The 26,122-nt window shown below is 42.1% G+C and overlaps 1 pseudogene; it reads left to right on the top strand.

Annotated features, from left to right (window-relative positions):
- Positions 1–310: 310 nt before the first annotated feature.
- LOC129841078 (protocadherin-23-like) overlaps positions 311–26,122 on the top strand; it is a 37,498-nt pseudogene continuing 11,686 nt past the window's right edge.

Here is a 26,122-nt window from a genome sequence, read left to right as displayed (position 1 = left end):
ACCTGCCTAAATGATTTGCGACCCGTAGCACTCACGTCTGTAGCCATGAAGTGCTTTGAAAGGCTGGTCATGGCTCACATCAACACCATCATCCCAGAAACCCTAGACCCACTCCAATTTGCATACCGCCCCAACAGATCCACAGATGATGCAATCTTTATTGCACTCCATACTTACCTTTCCCACCTGGACAAAAGGAACACATACGTGAGAATGCTATTCATTGACTTCAGGTCAGCGTTCAACTCCGTCAAAGTTCATTTCTAAGCTAAGGACCCTGGGACCTAACACCTCCCTCTGCAACTGGATCATGTACTTCCGGACCGGCCGCCCCCAGGTGGTAAGGGTAAGTAACAACACATCCGCCCCGCTGATCCGCAACACAGGGGCCCCTCAGGTGTGCGTGCTCAGTACCCCATGTTCACTCATGACTGCACGGTCAGGCACGACTCCAACACCATCATTACGTTTTCCGATGACACAACAGCCTGATCACCGACAACGACCAGACAGCCTATAGGGAGGAGGTCAGAGACCTGACTGTGTGGTGCATGGACAACAACCTCTCCCTCAACGTGATAAAGATAAAGGAGATGATTGTGGACTACAGGAAAAGTAGGACCGAGCATACCCCCATTCTCATCGACGGGGCTGTAGTGGAGCATGTTGACAGCTTCATGTTCCTTGGCGTCCATATCACCAACAAACTAACATGGTTTAAGCACACCAAGACAGTCGTGAAGAGGGCACGACAAAACCTATTCCTACAGAGAGTAGTGTGTACGGCGCAGTACATCACTGGGGCAAAGCTTCCTGCCATCCAGGACCTCTATACCAGGCGGTGTCAGAGGAAGGCCCTCAAAATTGTCAAAGACTCCAGCCACCCTAGTCAAAGACTGTTCTCTCTGCTACCGCACGGCAAGCGGTAGCGGTTTGCACTTTTGGGGTGATTGCATTGGTTCTATTGCACCAGGCAAGCTCAATCAAGCACAGATAAAGTGTTTGAAAGAAAACAAGAAGTATCTGAACCCAGGTTTAGACAGACATAGTAATAGTTGATGCCAGAAGATTTCCTCATGATGTACTGAATCAATGGGGTTTTGCTGTTAAATTGCCTGATAACGAAACCCAAAATAACGTTTGATGGTGTGTGAATACTGAACACAAACTCACCCAAGAGTAATCCTTAGAAGAGTAGTACATCTATGCCAGGTGAGGAAAATGTGTGTGCATACGTGCATGTGCATGCGAGTGTGCATGTGACGTTTCTGTAATCTGGTTTTGAAAGAGCAGAATCTTCTTTTATTGTGGATATCAGTCACACTTCACATTAGTGTCCCAAAAACCTGTGGGCCTATGCAATTACTGCAATTAACTGGTGCAGTTAACTTATTACATAATTGTTCCATCTGAAAACAGATAATGCATTTGTACTGTAGAATTCCATCACATGTACACCAGTCCAGACACAGTATAGGCGCTTCTCCACCAAATGAATTATCTGTTCCTATAGACAATAAAGTATATTACAATAACCACTGTGACATTAAGGAGTATACCCTAGTAGCCTAAGAACAATAAAATAAAAAATGCAAGTACTTCTACCAGCGTACTTACTCAAATGGCTTTCTCACTACAGAAGAGGTCCTATACCAGAATTCCTTCAATGTGTGCGCAATTACAATGATGTTTTAATATGGTCAATTTCAGAAAATTGTATATAACATAAACATACTGTTGACAAGTAGGCTATAGTGTAATGGAATGTTTTGCCTTGTGTGGTAGGTTTTGTGGGTTTTGACACTCTTATGTAGGTGTCATAACCAGCCGTATAAAATAACTACCATTGTAGGTTTTGTTGGATTTACACTCTTATGTAGGTGTCATAACCAGCCATAAAATAACGCAATATGTCACAACAGGGCTAAATATATGTGTCATGACAGTGTTATGACCATATAACAGGTTATGACAAGCTATATCAGTTGTTATGACATGGCTATGACCGTGTTATGACGCTGGGTGTCAAGTAAAGTGTTACCAAAAAGACGATTGGAAATTAGAAGAAAGTTGGTGAGCTAAGAAGAAGAAGAAGCATAGGATGAGAGACAATAACACCTTTTGGTGCTCCATTATCAGTGGTAAGGGCTGTCTAATCAAAACATAAACCGGTTATGCACACACTACAGGCATATAGTTGCCAATGACTGGAACAAAGCTTTAAGCACCAGCTGTCAGAGCAGCTCACATATTACTGCACCTGTACATAGTCCATCTATAATTTAGCCCAAACAACTACTTCTCCCCCTACTGTATTTATTTATTTTGCTCCTTTGCACCCCATTATTTCTATCTCTACTTTGCACATTCTTCCACTGCAAATATACCATTCCAGTGTTTTACTTGCTATATTGTATTTACTTCGCCACCATGGCCTTTTTTTTGTTGCCTTTACCTCCCTTATCTCACCTCATTTGCTCACATTGTATATAGACTTATTTTTCTACTGTATTATTGACTGTATGTTTGTTTTACTCCATGTGTAACTCTGTGTTGTTGTATGTGTCGAACTGCTTTGCTTTATCTTCGCCAGGTCGCAATTGTAAATAAGAACTTGTTCTCAACTTGCCTACCTGGTTAAATAAAGGTGAAATAAAAAGGTTTCGAGAGGTTTTACTGAGAGGTTGAGAGGTTTTACTCCGCCCAAAATCTGTCCACCAAAATAAGCCCACGAATTGAGTCATTTTTTGTATGGAGATCAATGCTAGAGTGTCGAATTTGGTCGACAAAAACGTAATTGCTAATTTGCGACGCGAGGCTAATTTGAACGAATAGAAGTTTCGCAATGGTTCGGTTGTTAGGAATGCACCGATATAAGTGGACACACGTGGCATTTCGGCAACTTTGAAAAAAAATGACATTATATATTGGGGTTGGGCCTGTTGTTATAGAGAACTCATCAGGCATATAACTTATCGATCTTTTTGACAACAGGCACACACATTTTTAGCATGAACATTGCCATTGAGGGATTTCACCATTTTAAAGTAGTCAACTGGGTGGGGATTCCTATGAGTTGGGAGCAATCAGCCAATGAAGAAGAAGAAAATGGAATACTTTAAAATAGCCTCAATGGCGCTGCCCATGCTGTCACGGCACTTTCATCTCTTATCAAAATGAAAAGAAACCAATAAATACATTTAATCAATAAAATTGTATATATTTTTTATATTTGGCAACCTCACTGCAGAACCCCCCCGCGACCCCAACTTTGAATAGCACTGCTTAAGAGGGAAGCAATGTATTGGACCCTGCATTCTATGTGGTAGGTTTATGCAAGTATTGACATTATATTGTAGCCTGGAGGGCATATCATATAGCCTACACATCACAATCTCTGTATCTGAAGTCAAGCCTATTATGTTTTCCGTTACTTCCATCTCTTCTTCCCTCCTTCTCTCTCCCCACCAATCAGTCAATCAAATGTATTTATAAGCCCTTTTTACTTCAGGAGTTGTCACAAAGTGCTTACACAGAAACCAAGCCTAAAACCCTAGAGAGCAAGCAATGCAGATGTTGAAGCTCGGGGGTTAGGAAAAACTCCCTAGAAAGGCTGGAACCTAGGAAGAAACCTAGAGAAGAACCAGGCTCTGAGGGGTGGCCAATCCTCTTCTGACTGTGCCTGTTGGAGATTCTAAGACTACATGGTCATTAAGGGTAGATCTCTCTTCTAGATGTTCAACACATTCATTGATGACCAGCAGGGTCAAATAATAATCGCAGTGGTAACAGAGGATGCAACAGGTCAGAACAAATAAATTGATGAACAGAATAAGGTCTACTCACTTCACCTAACTCGGACTTAATGAATTCATAAAAAAATGCATCAGCTGTTTTCAAATACAATTACTGAGTAGCCTCCCCTAATTACAATCGCACATTCAGTAAAACAGGAGTGCTGCTCACATTAATTGAATGATTACACAAGAGGGATCAATGTTTCACTGGCTCAAATGCCTTTTCGAACAGTATCCAAAGTAATTGCTGGGGAACAGTTCGATGGTAATGATTTGAACCATCAGTTACACGATTTGTAAGAGGAATAGCAATTATCAAGCACTTTAGTAAAGCAGCGCACCTGCGCTGGCCCGGGACTCGTTGGGTGGAAGGTTTATTGCCATGACGACCTGTGAGCAAGGGCTTTATGCCGAGCAGCGCGCGGCGGGAGCTTCCCCTCCTTTCAGAAACGCTGTGGTAAATGCAAGTGACAGCAGCACTGGCAGAGATTTCATGGCTGTCACTTGGGGTTCTGATGAGGCCAAGAGTTTTCTCCCTCCCTGTCTCGTTCGTTACGCACTGACTACCCAAAAATGGATATCGCCAAAGTGGAGGGGATAATTGCTTTAAAACCCCCTGATCTAATATCCACTTATTTTTGCTGCAGTGGCGCAGTCGGGTTTAAACGCATACCTTCACAGTCAACGTGTAGTCCATAAAGGACCAGGTCGCTTGGAAGATACCATGCTGTACTTGCATATAGCAGGGACAATACAATAATCTGATAAGAATCTGTTATTTTTTCTGCAATCTGAACAGCCAAAAAGCACATGGAATCAGATATCTCAAGCCACATTTCAAACCACCTTCGTATGTGGTTTGAAATCAGATACAAATCTGATTCCTGGCCATGTGACTTGTCTGAACAGTCAAATCTGATTTATTTGCTCTCAAGTGGTTTTTGCATGTCTGGTTGTTTCCTATTTACTCTGTTGACAGTTTTGACAAGAACATATGGTGGCTAACCTAGCTTGTTAATTGTTTACAAACAAATAAGTGAATGTGCTAGAAAGCGAAACAGCTACCTAGATAGCTAGTTGACTGCTGTGGCTAGCCAAAAATGACTTTAAAAAAAAAAGTTGGATCATCTTATCCTTTGAGGCTTTATTCAAATTGTTTTTACACTAGGATTTTGAACATACAAAGCTACTGGGAAACGTCCATGGCAGGCATTGTTGTCACCTAACTTCTGTATGATAGGAAGCATGAGTACCACCACCAATCAGCCTACACCACTGCACACACCCGTTGTTACTATGATAACTAGTTTAGCCATGTCAACAAATGGCTGCTGTCTGAACACACAAATCAGACAGTCAGTATTCCAAAACGGTTTTGAAAAACAAAACTGCATTAAGGCCTGCAGTGTGAACAAGGCTTAACTGGTCTTGAGATGCCATCAAAACTACAGATCTTGCACCCCACTACAAAGATCAGATTTTCAGTTCACTTCCAAAATGCTACGGTCATGTTATATTCATTCAATACATTTAAGACCGATGACAATCCCAAGGCCATATTGTGCAACGGTGTGTGTTAACTATGGTTTTCTCACAGATATTCCTCAATGGATATTGGATGCATGGTGTTAAATACTGTATTACCTCAATGAGAATTGCCAAAAGTGTGGTACTTCTTTAGACCCAACACCCTCTCAACAAAAAAATCATATCCGTACTGTAGGAGAATGCAATTAGGTCTCCTTTGGGAAATCACCTTGTATATACCATTTTATCCTATCCATACTCTAGAGAAGCCATGATTCACTCACCATGGTTTAAATCGATTCTGGTCTACAGGGGCATTTCTCTATTAACAACACAAAGGCCACTGTTCCTTTCCACAAGGAGTGTGCGAATGAAACATTGTTAGCTAACTAACCAACACACAAAATGATTGAAATGGTTTGAGTCCTTTGCATCAAGGCAGGATTTTATTATTATTATTATATTTAGTGTGATGAGAATAAGGGCAGAAAAATAGGCTAGAACAGAGACAACTAATTACCTCTTTCTATATTGTGTGTACTGTATGTGGGCATGTATACTGTATAGCCCAGTTGTAGGCCTACATACAGTATCTATGATAGCCTTGGTCTTATTAAAGAGGTAGTCAAGCATAAGGGTTGTGTTCATCAGGCATCAAACAGAAGAAAGCGGACTGAAATAGGGAGGGACTACCTGGACTAAGAAATCGTTTTTGTCCTTAAAAGGTTTTACTACAGTATGCATTACTGAACACCACCCTTTTTTTCCAGTGGAGGCATATGGGTCTTTCCAGGAACCACATACACTCAATCTAAGGGTGGCCTCGAGATGAACTCTTTTTCAAGGGATCATATGAATGTTAATGTTGAGCTTGAAAGGGGCAAAGACAAAGGTCTGCATAATGCGTACGTCAACCAGGTCAGGTCTTAATGCAGCATTGAGCTTAAAAATAATGAAGGATAACGACACAGGCATCCAATCTACGTAGATAAGGTTGAAGCGTTGTTCAAATGTATTTTCTTGTTAACAAAAATTTAATATGGACACAAAAGAAAAGACAGATTAAGTATTAGCCTGGTCCGAGATAACAACTCTTCTTTCGAAATACAGTTAATACAAATGACAAGCTACTGTAATCCACATAGGTAGGGCACCTCGGAGAACTATATGAACCGCACTTGGCCCCAACTGAAATCTGCTACTGATCTTTAAGACTCCCTTCTAAGCTGCTTTTCATGTTGTGCTGCTGTGGTTATTACTGTGTCTCAAACGACCCCAAAATGATACATTTGTGGAATGATATGAGTGTCCCTCTCTGTGCTCCTTCGCCTGTCTGTTTCATTATCTTACCTTTAGTCTAGGCTAGCCTACTTCTCATTATGTGCCGTTGTGGTTAGTTGTTAGGTCTACTGTGGCTCAGTTAGGAAGCTAAAATGCTACATTGGCGAGTGGAAATTGTGTATGCTCCCTTAGAGTCCGTCTCCTGTCTGTGTCATTACAGGGTATGAGATATTTCTTGGAAAGAGCTAATATCTGTTTGGCGCTGCTATCACCAGTCTGATAGATGAAGAGGGACTCTGTTGGTGGAGTCTCACTTCGAGCTGCCGAGAAATCAGGGATGACTGTCCAAATAGGCTGTTAAATGGAATAGGCATTCTTTCCCTCATAGTCGATGCTCGGCTGCACTCAAGTAGGCTACCGTTATCTATACTGAACAAAATTATGAACGCAACATGCAACAATTTCAAAGATTTTACTGAGTTACAGTTCATACAAGGAAATCAGTCAATTTAAATACACTAATTAGGCCCTAATCTATGGATTTCACAGATAAAAAATGTAGGGCATCAGAAAACCAGTCCGTATCTGGTGTGACCACTATTTGCCTCATGCAGCGCGACACATCGCGTTCGCAAAGAGTTGATCAGCCTGTTGATTGTGGCCTGCGGAATGTTGTCCCACTCATCTTCAATGGCTGTGTTGGCTATGCTGGATATTGGCAGGAACTGGAACACGCTGTTGTACACTTCGATCCAGAGCATCCCAAATATGGTGACATGTCCGATGAGTATGCAGACCATGGAAGAACTGGGACATTTTCAGCTCCCAGGAATTGTGTACAGATCCTTGCAACATGCATTATCATTCTGAAACATGAGATGATGGCGGTGGATGAACGGCATGACAATAGGCCTCAGGATCTCGTTACGGTTTCTTTGTGCTTTCAAATTACCATAGATAAAATTAAATTGTGTTCTTTCTCCGTAGCTTATGCCTGCTCATACCATAACAGCACCATCACCATGGGGCACAACGTTAACATCAGCAAACTGCTCGCCCACACGACGCCATACACGTGGTCTGCAGTTGTGAGGCCAGTTGGACGTACTGCCAAATTCTCTAAAACGACATTGGAGGCAGCTTATGGTAGAGAAACTTTAAACATTAAATTCTCTGGCAACAGCTCTGGTGGACATTCCCGCAGTCAGCATGCACGCTTTCTCAAAACTTAAAACTCTGGCATTATGTTTTGTGACAAAACTGCACATTTTAGAGTGACCTTTTATTGTCCACAGCACAAGGTGCACCTGTGTAATGATCATGCTGTTTTAAATTAATCAGCTTCTTGATATGCCACACCTGTCAGGTGGATGGATTATCTTGGCAAAGGAGATATTCTCACTAAAATGTAAACAAATCCGTGCACAACATTTTTGAGAAATAAGCTTTTTGTGTGTATGGATAATTGTTGGTATCTTTTGCTTCAGTTCATGAAACATGGGACCAACACCTTACATGTTGCGTTTATATTTTTGTTTAGTGTAGATCTGAAAGTAAGAACCTGGATAACAGTTTTGTCGCCATTAGTTTTTTTTGGTCCCATGGTGTGGACCCCCTGGGTAGACCCCCTGGCAGTGCAGCAGAGTTGCGATACCATCACTGATGAATTGCGTTTTATTTCAGTGGTGGTGGGAGAGGTAATCACTCTTTCTTGCTGTTTTCTTTCATAGTCTTTGTCCTAAAGTTGCCTACACATGTCTGTAACACACTCAGTGTTTAAAATGTATTTTTCTACACTTGTCTAATGACAAAAGCAATGGACACACCTGCCCACATCTGCACACACACACACACACACACACACACACACACACACACACACACACACACACACACACACACACACACACACACACACACACACACACACACACACACACACACACACCGAATGTCACACCCTGGCCATAGAGAGGCTTTTATTCTCTATTTTGGTTAGGCCAGGGTGTGACTAGGGTGGGCATTCTAGTTTCTTTATTTCTATGTTTTCTATTTATTTGTGTTTGGCCGGGTGTGGTTCTCAATCAAAGGCAGCTGTCTATCGTTGTCTTTGATTGAGAACCATACTTAGGTAGCCCTTTTTTCCACCTGTCTTTGTGGGAAGTTGACTTTTGTTTAGGGCACATAGTCTGTAGCTTCACGGTTTGTTTTGTAGTGTTTATTGTTTTGTTCGGCGTCTTTTTCAAATAAAGAGAAAATGTACACTCACCACTCTGCACCTTGGTCCTCTTCTGTTAACGGCCGAGACACCGAAATAAAACACACTCACACATTTGGCCTACCACCAGGCTAGAATAAACAATCACATGTTTCCTTAAACAGGAAAGAATGCAGCCAGGATGTCACCATGTAAAGCAATGTACTTGTACATGTTTTTTTTGCTGGGGATTTTTTTTTGTAAACATTCATGTGAAGTGCAAAATAATATACACATACAGACACACACACCAGTCTTTTGACTTTCTTCATGACTATGTACACTTTAACAAGACAATATATTGAACCAAAGGGCTTTCTCTGGTTTCTATGAATAATGACAAGGCAATTGAGGAAGAATATAGATTAATTAATGAGATTCATATTTGGGCTTCCCATGAGATGTGAGACATGACCTAATGCCCTGTGTCACGTCTGTCGTCTGTCGTCATGCGTAATTGTTTTTAGTATTTCTTCTCTCTTCTCTCCCACCTGTCAGTTCTTGCCTCTAAACACATTAAAGTTATTGACCAAATACAGCATGACAGTAGAAGGGAGGGGAGCTGAACATAGTTACACTAAAAATGGAAGCATTACCAGGAAGCAGTACCATAAGGTAGAGGTCATTATACTATGTGATTTAAAGTAACGCTCTGTTATATCTTGGCTAGAAAAATTGGAGGCTATTTGAGCAGCATATACAGTGCCTTCGGAAAGTATTCAGACACCTTGTAACGCTCGTCGGAAGAAGTGGAACAAGGTGCAGCGTGGTACGTGTTCATGATTGTTTATTGACTCAGAACACCAAACTAAATAACAAAAGAATAACAAACGTCACGTTCCGTAGGCTTCACAGAGCTAACAAAAACCAACATCCCACAACCTAAGGTGGCAAAACAGGCTGCCTAAGTATGATTCCCAATCAGAGACAGCTGGCCCTGATTGAGAACCATACCCGGCCAAAACATAACAACACAAAACATAGAATGCCCACCCCACATCACACCCTGACCTAACCAAATAGAGAAATAAAACGTCTCTCTAAGGTCAGGGCGTGACACCCCTTGACTTTTTTCACATTTGGTTACATTACAGCCTTATTCTAAAATGGATTAAATAAAATCCTCCGCAATCTACACAAAATACCCCATAATGACAAGGTGAAAACTTTTTTTGAAATGTTACCAAATGTATTAAAAATAATAAACAGAAATTCCTTATTTACATAAGTGTTCAGACCCTTTGCTATGAGCCTCGAAATTGAACACAGGTGCATCCTGTTTCCATTGATCATCCTTGAGATGTTTCTACAACTTGATTGAATTCCACCTGTGGAAATTGATTGGACTATCAGAACTCAGGAACTCAAGACCCAGATGCAGACAGCTAGAATCACAGATGTTTATTGACCCAAACAGGGGGCAGGCAAAAGACAGGTCAAGGGCAGGCAGAGGTCCGTAATCCAGGGCAGAGTCACAAAGGTACAGAACGGCAGGTAGGCTCAGGGTCAGGGCAGGCAGAATGATCAGAACTGGGGAAACTAGGAAACAGAAACTTGAGAAAGCAGGAAGACGGGAAAGAACGCTGGTAAGACCTGACAAGACAAGACGAACTGGCAACAGACAAACAGAGAACACCGGTATAAATGCACAGGGGATACTGGGGAAGATGGGTAACACGTGGAGGGGGGTGGAGACAAGCACAAAGACAGGTGAAACCGATCAGGGTGTGACATGGACATGATTTGGAAAGGCACACACCTGTCTATATAAGGTCCCACAGTTGACAGTGCATGGCAAAGCAAAAACCAAGCCATGAGGTCGAAGGAATTGTCCGTAGAGCTCCGAGACAGGATTGTGTCGAGGCACAGATCTGGGGAAGGGTACAAAACATTTCTGCATTATTGAAGGTCTCCAAGAACACAGTGGCCCTCCATCATTCTTAAATGGAAGAAGTTTGGAACCACCAAGGCTCTTCCTAGAGCTGTCTGCCCAACCAAACTGAGCAATTGGGGGAGAAGGGCCTTGGTCAGGAAGGTGACCAAGAACCCGATGGTCACTCTGACAGAGCTCTAGAGTTCCTCTGTGGAGATAGAAGAAACTTCCAGAACGGTAACCATCTCTGCAACACTCCACCAATCAGGCCTTTATGGTAGAGTGGCCAGACGGCAGCAACTCCTCAGTAAAAGCCACATGACAGACCGCTTGGAGTTTGCCAAAAGGCACTTAAAGACTCTCAGACCATGAGAAACAAGATTCTCTGGACTGATGAAACCAACTCTTTGGCCTAAATGCCAAGTGTCACGTCTGGAGGAAACCTGGCACCATCCCTACGGTGAAGCATGGTGGTGGTAGCATCATGCGGTTTGGATGTTTTTCAGTGGCAGGGACTGGGAGACTAGTCAGGATCGAGGCAAAGATGAACGGAGCAAAGTACAGTTAGATCTTTGATGAAAACCTGCTCCAGAGCACTCAGGACCTCAGACTGGGGCAAAGGTTCACCTTCCAACAGGACAACGACCCTAAGCACACAGCCAAGAGAACGCAGGAGTGGCTTCAGGACAAGTCTCTGAATGTCCTTGTGGCCCAGCCAAAGCCTGGACTTGAACCCGATCGAACAGCTCTGGAGAGACCTGAAAATGGCTGTGCAGCAACACTCCCCATCCAACCTGACAGAGCTTGAGAGGATCTGCAGAGAAGAATGGGAGAAACTCCCCAAATCAGGTGTGCCAAGCTTGTAGCGTCACACCCAAGAAGACTTCATGCTGTAATCGCTGCCAAAGGCACTTCAATAAAGTACTAAGTAAGGGTTCTGAATGCTTATGTAAATGTGATATTTCAGTTTTTTATTCGTAATAAATAAGCCAAAATTTCAAAAATATATATTTTTATTTGTCATTTTGGGGTATTTTGTGTAGATTGAGGTGGAAAAAAATATTTGATCAATTTTAGAATAAGGCTGTAACGTAACAAAATGTGGATAACTTCAAGGGGTCTGAATACTTTCCGAAGGCACTGTATATTACATGCAATAACATCAGCCCAGTTCACAATTATAAGAGGAAACCATTGGGAGGGGTTGAGATTAAAATCAGATTGAAAATATAATTTTTGTGTAATAGAAAGAGGAGAGCGTTGTGAGACTGATAAAATTTGTCTATATGGTTCAAATTGGAGCAGTTTAGAGTGAATATTCGGGATATTCAGGCTGCATTCTGAAATATTGAACATAATAGGCTACTGATGTAAGCTCCAGACTTTAACTAACATACTACCAACATATTTTACAAACATGGAATACCAACTGGGGTCATTTTGACCCCAAGATGAAAATACTGGAAAAAGCAACAATAGCAAAAGTATCAACTTAATTCTTATCAAAACATCATTAGACATGTAAATAATGTCATCTAAAATAAACATTTATCAAAATCGTTATTTTAGCAAAAATCTGTCAAATGAAATATATTTTTTCCTTCTATAATGTGCAGCTTTTTTCCAAAGTACAATCCACATAAGTACTAAAAACAAGATTTAACATAATTTGATTGTTATACCATTTAGTTTTTAGAATGTTGCAAATACAAATGTTGTCATATTTGTGTGGTAAAAATAACTTCCATTTAAAGGGGCGGTACACCAACATTTTAAATCCACTTAATAGTATTGCTCCCTCAAGACATTGACCAAAAATATGTCTTGGTTTTCTTTATTTCCTGCTATTAAAACTATGGGAGTAGTATGGTCTATGCCAGGATGCTTCAAAAATCATGCCCAAATCCTCAGTCACTTTAAACCAAATGTTATAACACAAATACCATAACAAGTTGCACATATAGAATATTGAAGGGTATTATAGGAATTTTGGTATTTCTTTTATGAATACACACCAATACAGCACTACGTGTACATTCAGAGGGTAGTTGGTTATTCTATCACAGTTCTACCAAGTATTTATGCCATTGACAGACCTTTATGAGCTGTTTTGACTGCAACTAAGCATATATTTAAGGTAATGGATTTGTACACGATCATACTTAGTTATAACCAAAGGTGAGTACATAAGATGCTCCATCTGTGCAGGTGATCTGTCTATCAGGTCGAGATCACTCCAACAGTTCCCCCTCTGCCCTCTGAGGATATGTATACCTTAATAGTATGTCTCCAAAGAAGCCTGAATTCAAATAAATACCTTTTTTAGATTTGCCCTAGAATAACTTGTTTTCAGAGAATACACATCAATACAGCTCTCTGTGTAGATTCAGAGCGTATTCTAGTTCTGTATTGCAGTTCTATCAATAATATATACCATTGGAAGACCATTGTCCATTGTCAGATTTTATACGCACAAAAATACGATAATCTTGGTTTTATACACAGTCATACGATATGTGGTATAGAAAAGTACATTCTTAGGTGAGTACATGGGAGCTATATCTCAGCAGATGATATGTCTATCTGTTCAAAACCATCACTGATACTGGTTCCCCTCCACCCTCTGTGTTATTGATAACTTATATCTACGGATAAACCTAGATTCCAAACAAGGGCCTATTAATTAAATTACTATAGTTGGAATTAGTTGTTTTTGGCTAAAAGTCCATATTGATACAGAAACACTAACCAATGACAGATGTATTAAGAAAACATTGATTGACAAATTCATGAAACATTTGAAGAATTTAATCAACTAATTTTGGGCTATGCTAAAAAATATTTATCTGGGGTCAAAATGACCCCAGTTGGAAGTTTGAGGGTTAACTACAGCACAATAGTCAAGCTTGGGCAGTATTTCGTTCCGGCTGGCAGTTTGCCAATTCATCTCATGCTTTCCTCGTGGTCAATTTGTGTATTACACAAGGGGTCCAAACGTTGAAAAAAAGACCAGTATGAAAGTGCTAGTTTTATGGCCTCTGGTGCACTCTAGTGGTTAAATTATCTTTTAAAAAGTCAAATAATCTCTCGGCAGAGTGTAATAAATCTATTCCATCAGGTTTCTAGAATCAGATTTCCCAAAAACTGAAAACCCTTCAATCAGAAAAAATGTCAGCAATCCAATTTAATACTTTGAGTAATAAATAGCCTTTTGTTTTAACCAATAATAAGACTTTCATTCAAGCTTCATGAGGTAGTCACCTGGAATGCGTTTCAATTAACAGGCGTGCTTTCTTAAATGTTAATTTGTGGAATTTCTTTACTTCTTAATGCTTTTGAGCCAATCAGTTGTGTTGTGACAAGGTAGGGGGCTATACAGAAGATGTTTTTTTACCAAATAGGGCTAAGTCCATATTTACATTTACATTTAACTCATTTAGCAGACGCTCTTATCCAGAGCGACTTACAAATTGGAAAGTTCATACATATTCATCCTGGTCCCCCCGTGGGGAATGAACCCACAACCCTGGCGTTGCAAGCGCCATGCTCTACCAACTGAGCCACACGGGACCATATTATGGCAAGAACAGCTCAAATAAGGAATGAGAAACGACAGTCCATCATTACTTTAAGACATGAAGGTCAGTCAATACAGAAAATTAAGAACTTTGAAAGTTTCTTCAAGTGCAGTCGTATCAAGCGCTATGATGAAACTGGCTCTCATGAGGACCGCCACAGGAATGGAAGACCTAGAGTTACCTCTGCTGCAGAGGATAAGTTCTGTTGAACGGATGATCTCCACATGTGTATTTCCCACCGTAAAGCATGGAGGAGGAGGTGTTATGGTGTGAGGGTGCTTTGCTGGTGACACTGTTTGATTTATTTAGAATTCAAGTCACACATAACCAGCATGGCTACCACAGCATTCTGCAGCGATACGACATCCCATCTGGTTTGGGCTTAGTGGAACTGTCATTTGTTTTTCAACAGGACAATGACCCAGCACACCTCCAGGAAGTGTAAGGGCTATTTTACCAAGAAGGAGAGTGATGGAGTGCTGCATCAGATGACCTCGCCTCCACAATCCCCCGACCTCAACCCAATTGAGATGGTTTGGGATGAGTTAGACCACAGAGTGAAGGAAAAGCAGCCAACAAGTGCTCAGCATATGTGGGAACTCCTTCAAGATTGTTGAAAAAGCATTCCAGGTGAAGCTGGTTGAGAGTGCCATGACTGTGCAAAGCTGTCATCAAGGCAAAGGGTGGCTACTTTTAAAGAATCTCAAATATAAAATATATTTTGATTTGTTTAACACTTTTTTTGGTTACTAAATTATTTCATATGTGTTATTTAATAGTTTGATGTCTTCACTATTATTCTAGAATGTAGAAACTAGTAAAAATAAAGAATACCCCTTGAATGAGTAGGTGTTCGAAAGCTTTTGACCAGTAGTGTACACAAAATACTCTATCAAAGTGGAAGAAAAATTCCAACCTTTGTAAAAAATTCATTAAGTAAAACTATCTTGATTAGATAAGTATTCAACCCACTGAGTCTAGAGTCACCTTTGGCAGTGATTACTGTTGAGTATTTCTGGGTGTGTCTCTATGAGCTTTCGCCACCTGGATTGTGCAGCATTTGCCCATTATTCTTTTCAAAATTGTTCAAGCTCTGTCAAATTGGTTGTTGATCTTTTCTAGACAACCATTCTTACCATAGATTTTCAAGCAGATTTAAGTCAACTGTAACTCATCCACTCAGGAACATTCACTGTCTTCTTGGTAAGCAACTCCAGTGTAGATTTAGCCTTGTTTTTATGTGTCCAGTGTCTGGTGGAAAGCACATTGAACCAGGATTTCCTCTAGGATTTTGCCTGTGCTTAGCTCCATTTAGTTTTTTTTTTATCCTGAAAAACTCCCCAGTCCAAGCATACCCATAGCATGATGCAGCCACCACTATACTTGGAAATATTGAGTGGTACTCAGTAATGTGTTGGATTTGTCTCAAACATAACAATTTGTATTCAGGACAAAAAGTGAATTGCTTTGCCACATTTTTTTGCAGTATTACTTTAGTTCCTCGTTGCAAACAGTATGCATGTTTTGGAATATTTTCATTCTGTACATGCTTCTTTCTTTTCACTCTGTCAATTAGATTAGTAACTGTTTTAAAGTCACCATTGCCCTCGTGGTGAAATCCCTGAGCGGTTTCCTTCCTCTCCGTCAGGAAGGTGAATTGGTACACTATTCAAAGTGTAATTAATGTCAGTTTTTTTATATTTTTTAACCCATCTACCAATAGGTGACCTTCATTGCGAGGCATTGGAAAAGCTCCCCGGTCTTTGTGGTTGAATCTGTGTTTGAAATTCACTGGTAGACTGCGGGACCTTACAATTATCTGTATGTGTGGGGTACAGAGATGAGGTAGTCGTCCAGAAATCACGTTAAACACTATTGTACACTGAGTGAGTCCATGCAACTTATGTCACTTGTTAAGCACATTTTTACTCCTGAACTTTAGGCTTGCCATAAGATGTTGAATACTTATTTATTCAAGACATTTCAGCTTTACATTTTTTTATTAATTTGCTCAAATGTGGCAAAAAAAAATCTAATTTGAAATTATGGGATATTGTGTGTAGGTAGGGCTGACAAATGTAAATGTAATCCATTTTAAATTCGAGCTGTAACACAACAAAATGTGGAAATATTCAAGGGGTGTGAACACGTTCTGACGGCAGTGTAAATGAGGCTGTCATCTGAGCCAGAAATATATAAGGGTTCCCACAGGCTCATTGGTGACCATGATGTTTGCCAAAGACCTCGATGGAGGAGAAAACGCAACAGTCTGACTACAGGTAATGATTTCAAATCTAAACACCGAATTGTTTATTAATTTGTCTTATTCGGATAACATTTGACTTAAAGGGACAGTGCATCACAAAATCAAAGTTAAGATTTAGGTTAGTTCAGATCCTTGTCTTTAAGGTTAATGTTTTTAGAGCTCAAACTTGGTCTTATGTTGCCCTCATTCCAGGCCATTGGAATCCCATCCAGCTATACCCATCAATCCAAAATAATGAAGATGAGCACCATATCATCTTTATCTATGTCTGTATGACGTGTCGTTCTCGCTTCATGTAGTTTTCTTGTCTCTCTCTGTCACTCACTCACTCACTCACTCACTCACTCACTCACTCACTCACTCACTCACTCACTCACTCACTCACTCACTCACTCACTCACTCACTCACTGATGAGGAACAGGGCCACTTTGAGATAGACAGTCAGAGCGTAGACATACGGAGCTATTCACCCAGAACGCCAAGACATAATACACCCTGACAGTGGTTGCCACCGACAATGGAGCTGTCCTCCTAGAGGAGACATCCGTCATTCACCTCTAGGTGCCCTGACTTCTTTTGCATAATGGGATTGATATTGGCCCAGTTCTCACTGAGTACTACTATGACATGCCCGTACATGTTTGTCATGTACCTTTACCAGTTGGTCTTATCCAGCGTATCATGCAATGAAGATACATTATCTCATAATATGTAATAGAGACAACTGATGATTACTGTGGATGGTTTGTAATTCTAGTGTAATTACAATAATTAGTAGTGTTTCTAACATGATTTGCACTACTTAAGTCTGCTTTGGCAATTAGAAATGTAATGGTTTGAATTGAAGTTGAATTCAACCCATGTTCAGGCTGCAGAGAAACAGCACGGTGGCACCCACCCCCAAAGCGTGCGAGTCTTCTCCGTGAGGGAGGACACCAAACCCGGCACTGTCTCGGCTCCGTCCACCTCTCCCCATCCCTAACAACCAATGGCAGGCTGCATTACTCCATCGCCGAGGACGACGGGGTCCTTCACTTCGGCCTGGACAGCTCGTCCGGCGACCTGTACCTCAACCAGCCGCTGGACTATGCGTCTACATCATGCTACTTTCTGGTTGTACATGTTGAGGACGCCACGGGACCCGGGATGAACGTAACGGAATTTGTGAGCGTAGAGGTGGAGGACGTGAACGACCACGTACCCTGGTTCCCCTGCGAGGTGATCACGTTGGGGTTTCTGGAGGACGTAGAAGTTGGAACGCGTGTGTTCACCTTCAACGCCAAAGACGGCGACGGGAGCCTGGCCAACACTGGCCTGCGTTACTCATTGACTTTTGACCCTGAGCTGGGCAGGTCAGGAGGGTCATCGTTGTCGTCCTCAACATAATTTTCTTTCCGTATCCACCCGCTCCCCACCCGCTTCCGTATCCACCCGGCACCTTCACCGCGACCGCTCCCCTGGACCGCGAGAGGACTGTGAGCTTCACGTTCATGGTCACCGCCACCGACCCGGCAGCGAGGGCGGCTGACCACAATTTCGTGACTGTGGCTGCTCAGGTGTTCCTGCTGGACGTGAATGACAACTGTCCGGCTTTTATCTCCCAGGACACGGCCCTCGTGATGGAGGACGCGGAGGTGGGGAGCCTGGTGCATCGTGTGGTGGGCGTGGATGATGACATGGGTCATCATCAGCCGCCAGGTCACCTGTTGTCTTTTCTCTGGGAACAAGGAAGGGTTCTTTACTTTGGCGGAGAAAACCGGTATGCTCTTGATAGTATTTTAATGAATGACAGAAATATGATTCTGGAAAATGTATGAGGAATCATTTACCTCAATAGTCTTTCCATAGTTTAATTTCCAGGCGAAGCACAAAGGCCCCCAAAGCAAAGCATCCAGGTAGCCTGATGATCCTCCGCTGCTCTGTCGTTCGCTACATACTTTAGTCTGAGACTGCCATCAATGAAGTTGTTTGTGGTGACAAGGGGTGTTGTACAAAAAGTCCTCAGCGATTGGATTGTCTCTAACCAATTTAAAGTATCAAAGCCAATGATGAGTTTTCAAACCGCTGCTTTACCCACGTGTGTTCTGGCCCAACCAACCCAATTGGTGTCTGGACCAATCAGACGGCCCTGAATGTGTTTGCATTCGGTGAAGGATCTTGAAGGTACTCCGATCAATAAAACGAAAGTCTTTGGGCGTGGCAGAGTGTTTGGCCGGAGCAAGGAGTCTGGGTAGCCAGGCAAACATCCAAATCCTCTGGCATCAAAATTGTCAAATGAATCACTGATCTACGAATCACTTTGCATCCCAAATAACTACTCATTATGTGATCATGATTAGCGATTCCGTGCCTTGCCTTGCTCAAACTGATCCCTTCAGACAAACTGAGTCTCTTTAGGTGGGGGTAACAGAGCAAGTTAGGGGCCGACTCTGTCAATACAATGGCAGGGAAACACTGCCACAGTACATCAGTCTCAACTCTCCTCTTCTCCCCCCGTAGGTCTGCTGTACCTAGCATCCCCTCTGGACTACGAGCTCCAGTCCTCCCACTCCCTGACCATCCAGGTCTCAGACCAGGGGCTGAGGCTGGAGGTGGGGGACGTGAACAACCAGCCTCCCCTGTTCCAGCAGGACGTCTACACAGCCAGCGTTGCCGAGAACAGAGTGCCTGGGGAGAGCGTGGTCACTGTGTCCTCCACAGACAAGGACTCCGGTACGTACCACTCTGGACACTGTTATTTTTTCAAATTGTTTCATTGTTCAGCTCGGATGCTGTTTTTCTTAAGTCGCAGTTTTCTCTCCATTTGCGGTGCTTCAGCTATTTATTGGAGATATTGTTCTGCGCCGCAGCGCTAGCTTGCACCTCATCTCGAAGTAAGCCTTGTCCTAGCCAAAATGGTCCATAGGGAAAGAGCCTCTCTTGTTTCTGTCGCATAAGGCAGTTTGTAAAAGTACACTCCCTGGAGATCACAGGGTCTTACCCCCTTACCCCCAAGCCATCTCCTTACCCACAATACATCTCCTTAATGCGGAGTGCCAAGCAGAGATGCATCAGGTCTCATTTTGAGTTTTTATGAATCGACCGGTGATCAAACCCCCAACCTCAGGGATCAGGACAAAGAGAACCATGGGCAGAATAATACTCTAGATAACCTAGAGCTCTCATCACTCGTTGTAGACAAACCCATGCACAGTTTAGATGTACACACACAGTGGTCACAATACAGTAGATCAGTCTATCCTCTAGGTGGCAGCATCAGGTATATGAATTATGCTTTTGAGGTAGCCTATTTTACTGTGGTTGAGCTGAGTCTGATCTGTCCCATGATATAGTGGTCAGCAAACACTGTTGGTTATCCCTTCTAACCCAATATCCTGACCATAAAATTGCATTTGGTAAAATAACCAAGTTGGCTATGGTTTGGATTGTGGTTTGGGACACTTTTTTTAGACTTACATTTGATCCGTATGTTGCTCTCTCAAACTGTTCACTGTCCAATGGTAGAATATTAAGGGAAATACTTTTTTATATGGAATATCTATAGCTTATGGAAACATTTTGGGATTCTATCGCAAATAAGTATTTAGAAAGTGCAACTATTTTGGTAACCTTGTGCCCTGAAAAGCCACACACAGGTCTATCATTCCCCCCATTTTTCCTCCCCCCCCCCCCTATCCATATGTGGTTCATGTCAATCACCAGAATTTCACACTGACGGGGGGGCACCATTAACCGACAATCCAGCTCAATCCGTGAGTTTTCAGTAGAGCCCTAGAGGCCTGACAGGTCAAGAATTTCTACTTCTCCATTTGTCCCATATGGCACTCTATTCTCTACATAGTGCACTACTTTTGCCCAGAGCCCTATGGGCCCATGGGACCCTATTCCCTACATATAGTTCCAATGGGCTCTGGTCAAAAGTAGTGCACTATGTAGGGAACATGGTGCTTATTTGGGATGCCGCAACCTTTGGGTTGGATTGAAAGGGATCTGATCTCCTCTTGTACTGTTTGTTTTCTCTACGCAGGCTAGTTCAAGCACACGTTACACCCACGCCCCAAATGAATCGTGTTCGCACATCCACACGTTGGCCCTGTTTATTGTAACACTTTGCCCCACCGTAGCCCGCCGGCACCCAAATCAAGTTTCTTAATTTCTCACCCAAATATTGAAAGTTGAGGAAGAAGGGAGGGAGGTGGCGTTTTTATTTTTTTTATTTTTTTTAAACACCAAGGAGGTGTGTGTGTGAGTGAGTGTATGTCTGTCTCAGCGTGTGTCTCCGTGCGCGTCCATATGGGTGTATGTGTGCGTGAGACATTCTTGGGGGTGAGAACAGTGTCCAAGAACAACAAGCAGACCGAAAGCCCTCGCTCCTCCAGGAGATGTGAAAGGTTCCACTGATGAGTCCATAATCTCAACCATCTGTGCTAATAGGCCTCATGTTTTCATCCTCAAATCACCTGTCTCTGGATTGGCCAGACTCTGTGGTGTGCCTTGATGGCCACTCTCTCTCCATCTCTCCCACAATCATTTATTTGATTATCATTAGCAAATTATTATTTGACTGACACCGGGTGGAAAGTTGAAGTTATTTCTTTTTTTTTGCGTCGGTGGTTGATTTTTGTCTCCCGCTTCGGTGTGGAGAAATCTTGAGGAGAGACTGGTTGCTCAGTACTTGGCTCCAAACCTTGCTTTAGGGATGTGTCCAGCTTACATTTTTTGGGTAATAAAAACAAACAAAAAATGTATTTGTGGAAAATACTAAATGCATGTTTACATACACTACCGGTCAAAGTTTTAGAACACCTACTCATTCAAGGGTTTTTATTTTTACTATTTTCTACATTGTAGAATAATAGTGAAGACATCAAAACTATGAAATAACACATGGAATCATGTAGTAACCAAAAAAGTGTTAAACAAAAAATATATATTTTATATTTGAGATTCTTCAAATAGCCACCCTTTGCCTTGATGACAGCTTTGAACACTCCTGGCATTCTCTCAACCGGCTTCACCTGGAATGCTTTTCCAACAGTCTTGAAGGAGTTCCCAAATATGCTGAGCACTTGTCGGCTGCTTTTCCCTCACTCTGCGGTTCAACTCATTCCAACCATCTCAATTTGTTTGAGGTCGGGGGATTGTGGAGGCCAGGTCATCTGATGCAGCACTCCATCACTCTCCTTCTTAGTTAAATAGCCCTTACACAGCCTGGAATTGTATTGGGTCATTGTCCTGTTGAAAAACAAATGATAGTCCCACTAAGCCCAAACCAGATGGGATGGCGTATCGCTGCAGAATGCTGTGGTAGCCATGCTGGTTAATTATGCCTTGAATTCTAAATAAATCACAGACAGTGTCACCAGCAAAGCACCCCCATAACACCTCCTCCTCTATGGTTTACGGTGGGAAATACAAATGCAGAGATCATCCATTCACCCACACCGTGTTTCACAAAGACACGGCGGTCGGAACCAAAAATCTCCAATTTGGACTCCAGACCAAAGGACAAATTTCCACCGGTCTAATGTCCATCACTCGTGTTTCTTGGCTCTCTTCTTCTTATTGGTGTGCTTTAGTAGTGGTTTCTCTGCAGCAATTCGACCATGATGGCCCGATTCACGCAGTCTCCTCTGAACAGTTGATGGTGAGATGTGTCTGTTACTTGAACTCTGTGAAGCATTTATTTGGGCTTCAATTTCTGAGACTGGTAACTCTAATGAATGTATCCTCTGCAACAGAGGTAACTCTGGGTCTTCCATTCCTGTGACGGTCCTCATGAGATCCAGTTTCATCATAGTGCTTGATGATTTTTGCTACTGCACTTGAAGAAACTTTCACAGTTCTTGACATTTTCCATATTGACTGACCTTCATGTCTTAATGTAATAATGGACTGTCGTTTCTCTTTGCCTATGTTCTTGCCATAATATGGACTTGGTCTTTTACCAAATAGGGCTATCTTCTGTATACCCCTACCTTGTCACAACACAACTGATTGGCTCAAACGCATTAAGAAGGAAAGAAATTCCACAAATGAACTTTTTTAAGAAGGCACACCAGTTAATTTAAATGCATTCCAGGTGACTACCTCATGAAGCTGGTTGCGAGAATGCCTAGTGTGTGCAAATCTGTCATGAAGGTAAAGAGTGGCTATTTGAAGAATCTCAAATATTAAACATATTTTGATTTGTTTAACACTTTTTTGGTAACTACATGATTCCATGTGTGTTATTTAATAGTTTTGATGTCTTCACTATTATTCTACAATGTAGAAAATAGTAAAAAATAAAGAAAAACCCTTGAATGAGTATGTGTCCTAAAACCTTTGACCGGTAGTGTGTTTCACATTTCCTTTTTTCTTCCCTCTCCCCGAGTTGTCTGTCTTCCGCTGACATTTTGTTTGACAGTAATTGTAAAAATATATATATATATCCCATAATACCCTTCACTTTATAGTTTGGATTTTTTGTGGGGATGTTTTTCAATATGTGTTCCCACAAGGACAAATATTATTTCATACAAAAATAAAGGAATTAGTCATAGTAGAGCTTTAATTCATAGTGGGTCATTGACATGTTTGTGAATTGTGTCCCATGCCAACTATGTCCAGCATACTAGATCATTCATACCCTTTTCACAATACTGAGCCAAACTGTCTGGAGCTGGCCTGGTTATGTATTCACCATAGTTGCTGGAACTATGAGAAAATAAAATAGCAGAGAGAGCACACTACTGTTCAGATTGGCCGTATAGTGTGCATCAGACATTTGTGTTTCGAGTTGCTTATGTACACTGCCGTACATGTAGTTCCAGTCATATCCTTAATAAAAAAACAAATGTTTGCGGTTGGACCCATTGGGATTTTTGTTCTACGACCCAACGTGCACAGCCTCTGACTGTCCCGTTGCTGTGTAATTATTGCCATGGTGATTGTTTATCTCACTTGACCGCTGACCTTGGATGTCACCCACATATCCCCCTCTCGAAGTTACCCTGAACCACAGGTCCAGGGTCAGATTTTGTATTTATTGTCCTAATGGTTCAATGCCTGTATTTGCAAAGATGATCAGAGTACGAGTGCTGATATAGGATTAACTTTGCCTTTTAGATCACAATGAATCAAATTATATGAAGGTTCTGCTAAATTGAATGTACCTTTTTTATATTTATTTTATTTTATAAATGAAACAGTACAACGCCAGCCACTATAGTCACCATAGCCACTAGACAGGGAAGAGAATACACCCCACCTTCACCCCTGACAATTAGTGGTGGAGTTACATTTCTCCCGTGAAAGTGTGTGGTAATGTCAACCACATGCGGAGATCTGCGCTGGCTGCTGCCTGATGAGGGCTGCTCTACCACTTGACCTGCCTGTCGGGTAGGGCTGGGGGTGAAAGGGCTGGGGGGGGGGCTATGACTAGGTCAGGGACATCAATCTGTGTGTCTCTAGTACTCGTGGCACTTTCCCTACTGTCGCCTCTCCCTGTTCTTCCTCCAAACCACCAACCTGGGTAGTGTTTCGTTAGGGACACACCGTAACAAAAACTTTCCCAACGGTTAACAAGTGTTTCCTATTGGACACGTTCAGATAGCTATCCGTTTCACTCCGTTTCGGAGCATTTTCATCTGTTTTGTGCCTGAGATGAGCATTGGACTAGGCAGGGGTGGGGGGGTTTCAAGGTGGTTGTGTGTGTGTGTGTGTGTGTGTGTGTGTGTGTGTGTGTGTGTGTGTGTGTGTGTGTGTGTGTGTGTGTGTGTGTGTGTGTGTGTGTGTGTGTGTGTGTGTGTGTGCGTGTGCGTGTGCGTGCGCATGCGTACATGGGTGATCCACTAGCATTGAATCAGACTACATCACTTGGTGGGGCTCATGTAGAGGTTAGCCAAATATTTTCCTTTTTCTTTCTTTCCTTTATTGAAGTGACAGATCATATCTTGGGGTGATTTACCCCTTTAGCACCGGTTTCAATCTGGGAATCAGAAAAGGCCCCTGTCCCAAACGACTCTTTCTCTCCAGACAGGCCCCTACAAATGGTCTGTGTCTCAAATGGCACCTTATTCCCTGTCATTTGGGACATGTAGGTGGTCTGACCTAACGGCATGCTAAACGGCGACGTCAGAGCGGGAATTGTTATTATTAATGTGTCCCTAAACTTCAAGCGTGTGTCCTCCAAATGGCACCCTATTCCCTATGGTGTAGTGCCCTTCATTTGACCTGAAATGGCACCCTGTTCCCAATTTTTTTTGTATAATGCACTTATTTTGGTCTGGTCAAAAGTAGTGCACTATAAAGAGAATAGGATGCCATTTTGGACACAGCCCAATATGTCTAAAAGGAGCCTTGTGGAATTTGCTGGGTTATCAATCATATTGCGAGAAGAAAAAAGCAGTTAATTGGTTTTAATGGAAAGCGTGAGTGAGTTTTGGTGGGAAATGCTGGAGCGGTAGACTAGCCGTAGCAAGGGTTGTTAATATCGAAATGGATCGTTTTCATGTGCATGGCTGCCATTTATTGAACAATGTCCTATTTATTACATGGTCCTTGTTTTGAATGCCTTTGCTTCATGAGCTGGACTGATGGTGCCATGGCTACGTGCCCGCAACCTTCATACTGTTTCCGTGTGTCTGTATTGGACCAGAGTTCAAATAATATTGTTTTCTAAAATACTTCATTTCTGCTTGAATGAGCTTGCGTGGCACAATGGAACCAAAACATATTTCCAAACCCTGTTTATCTGGCAGGCTAAAGCAAACACTTAAAGTAGTTGAAAGAATTGTCTGTTATTTTGTGTACCATGCATCTGATATCGGCTGGATGTGAACAGTACTGGAACTAACTGTTCCTCTATCTCTCTACCACAAGAGAATGCTGCGGTGTGGTACAGCCTGTTGCCCGGCCCGGGCTACGACTTTCTCTCCATCGACCTCCACTCTGGAGAGATCTGCACCCTCTCCCAACTGGACGGGGAGCTGTACCAGCACTTCACCCTCTGAGGTTATACACATTACACACAGCAACTCATTACCGTCAAAGGTGCAGTCATTTCAGGTTTCAGGTTGCAGTGCAGTCATTTCAGGGTGCTGTGATGTCCTCTGTACTTGTTTGTAAATGGAGGTGTTGAGTCAATCTTGAGAATATGATTGTGTTTTTTTTATTTTTATATGTGTGTTGGTTCCTTGAGTCTCTGGGATATTTCAAGTTGCACTGCACCTTTCGATAACCGTTGAATTACCATGAAAGAACCACAGGAAATACTGTAACTAACAGTCATGGTGCATTTTATAAGTCAACCAATGCTCACCTCAATTACACACACACACACACACACACACACACACACACACACACACACACACACACACACACACACACACACACACACACACACACACACACACACACACACACACACACACACACACACACACACACATTTTTTTGTCAGATGTTACTACGGAATATTAAAGTATAATTACAAGAATTTCATAAGTGTCAAAGGCTTTTATTGACAATTACATGAAGTTGAAGCAAAGAGTCAA

Source organism: Salvelinus fontinalis, chromosome 42 (assembly GCF_029448725.1).
Source record: "Salvelinus fontinalis isolate EN_2023a chromosome 42, ASM2944872v1, whole genome shotgun sequence".
Taxonomy (NCBI): Eukaryota; Metazoa; Chordata; class Actinopteri; order Salmoniformes; family Salmonidae; genus Salvelinus; species Salvelinus fontinalis.
This window is presented reverse-complemented; position numbering and strand designations above follow the sequence as displayed.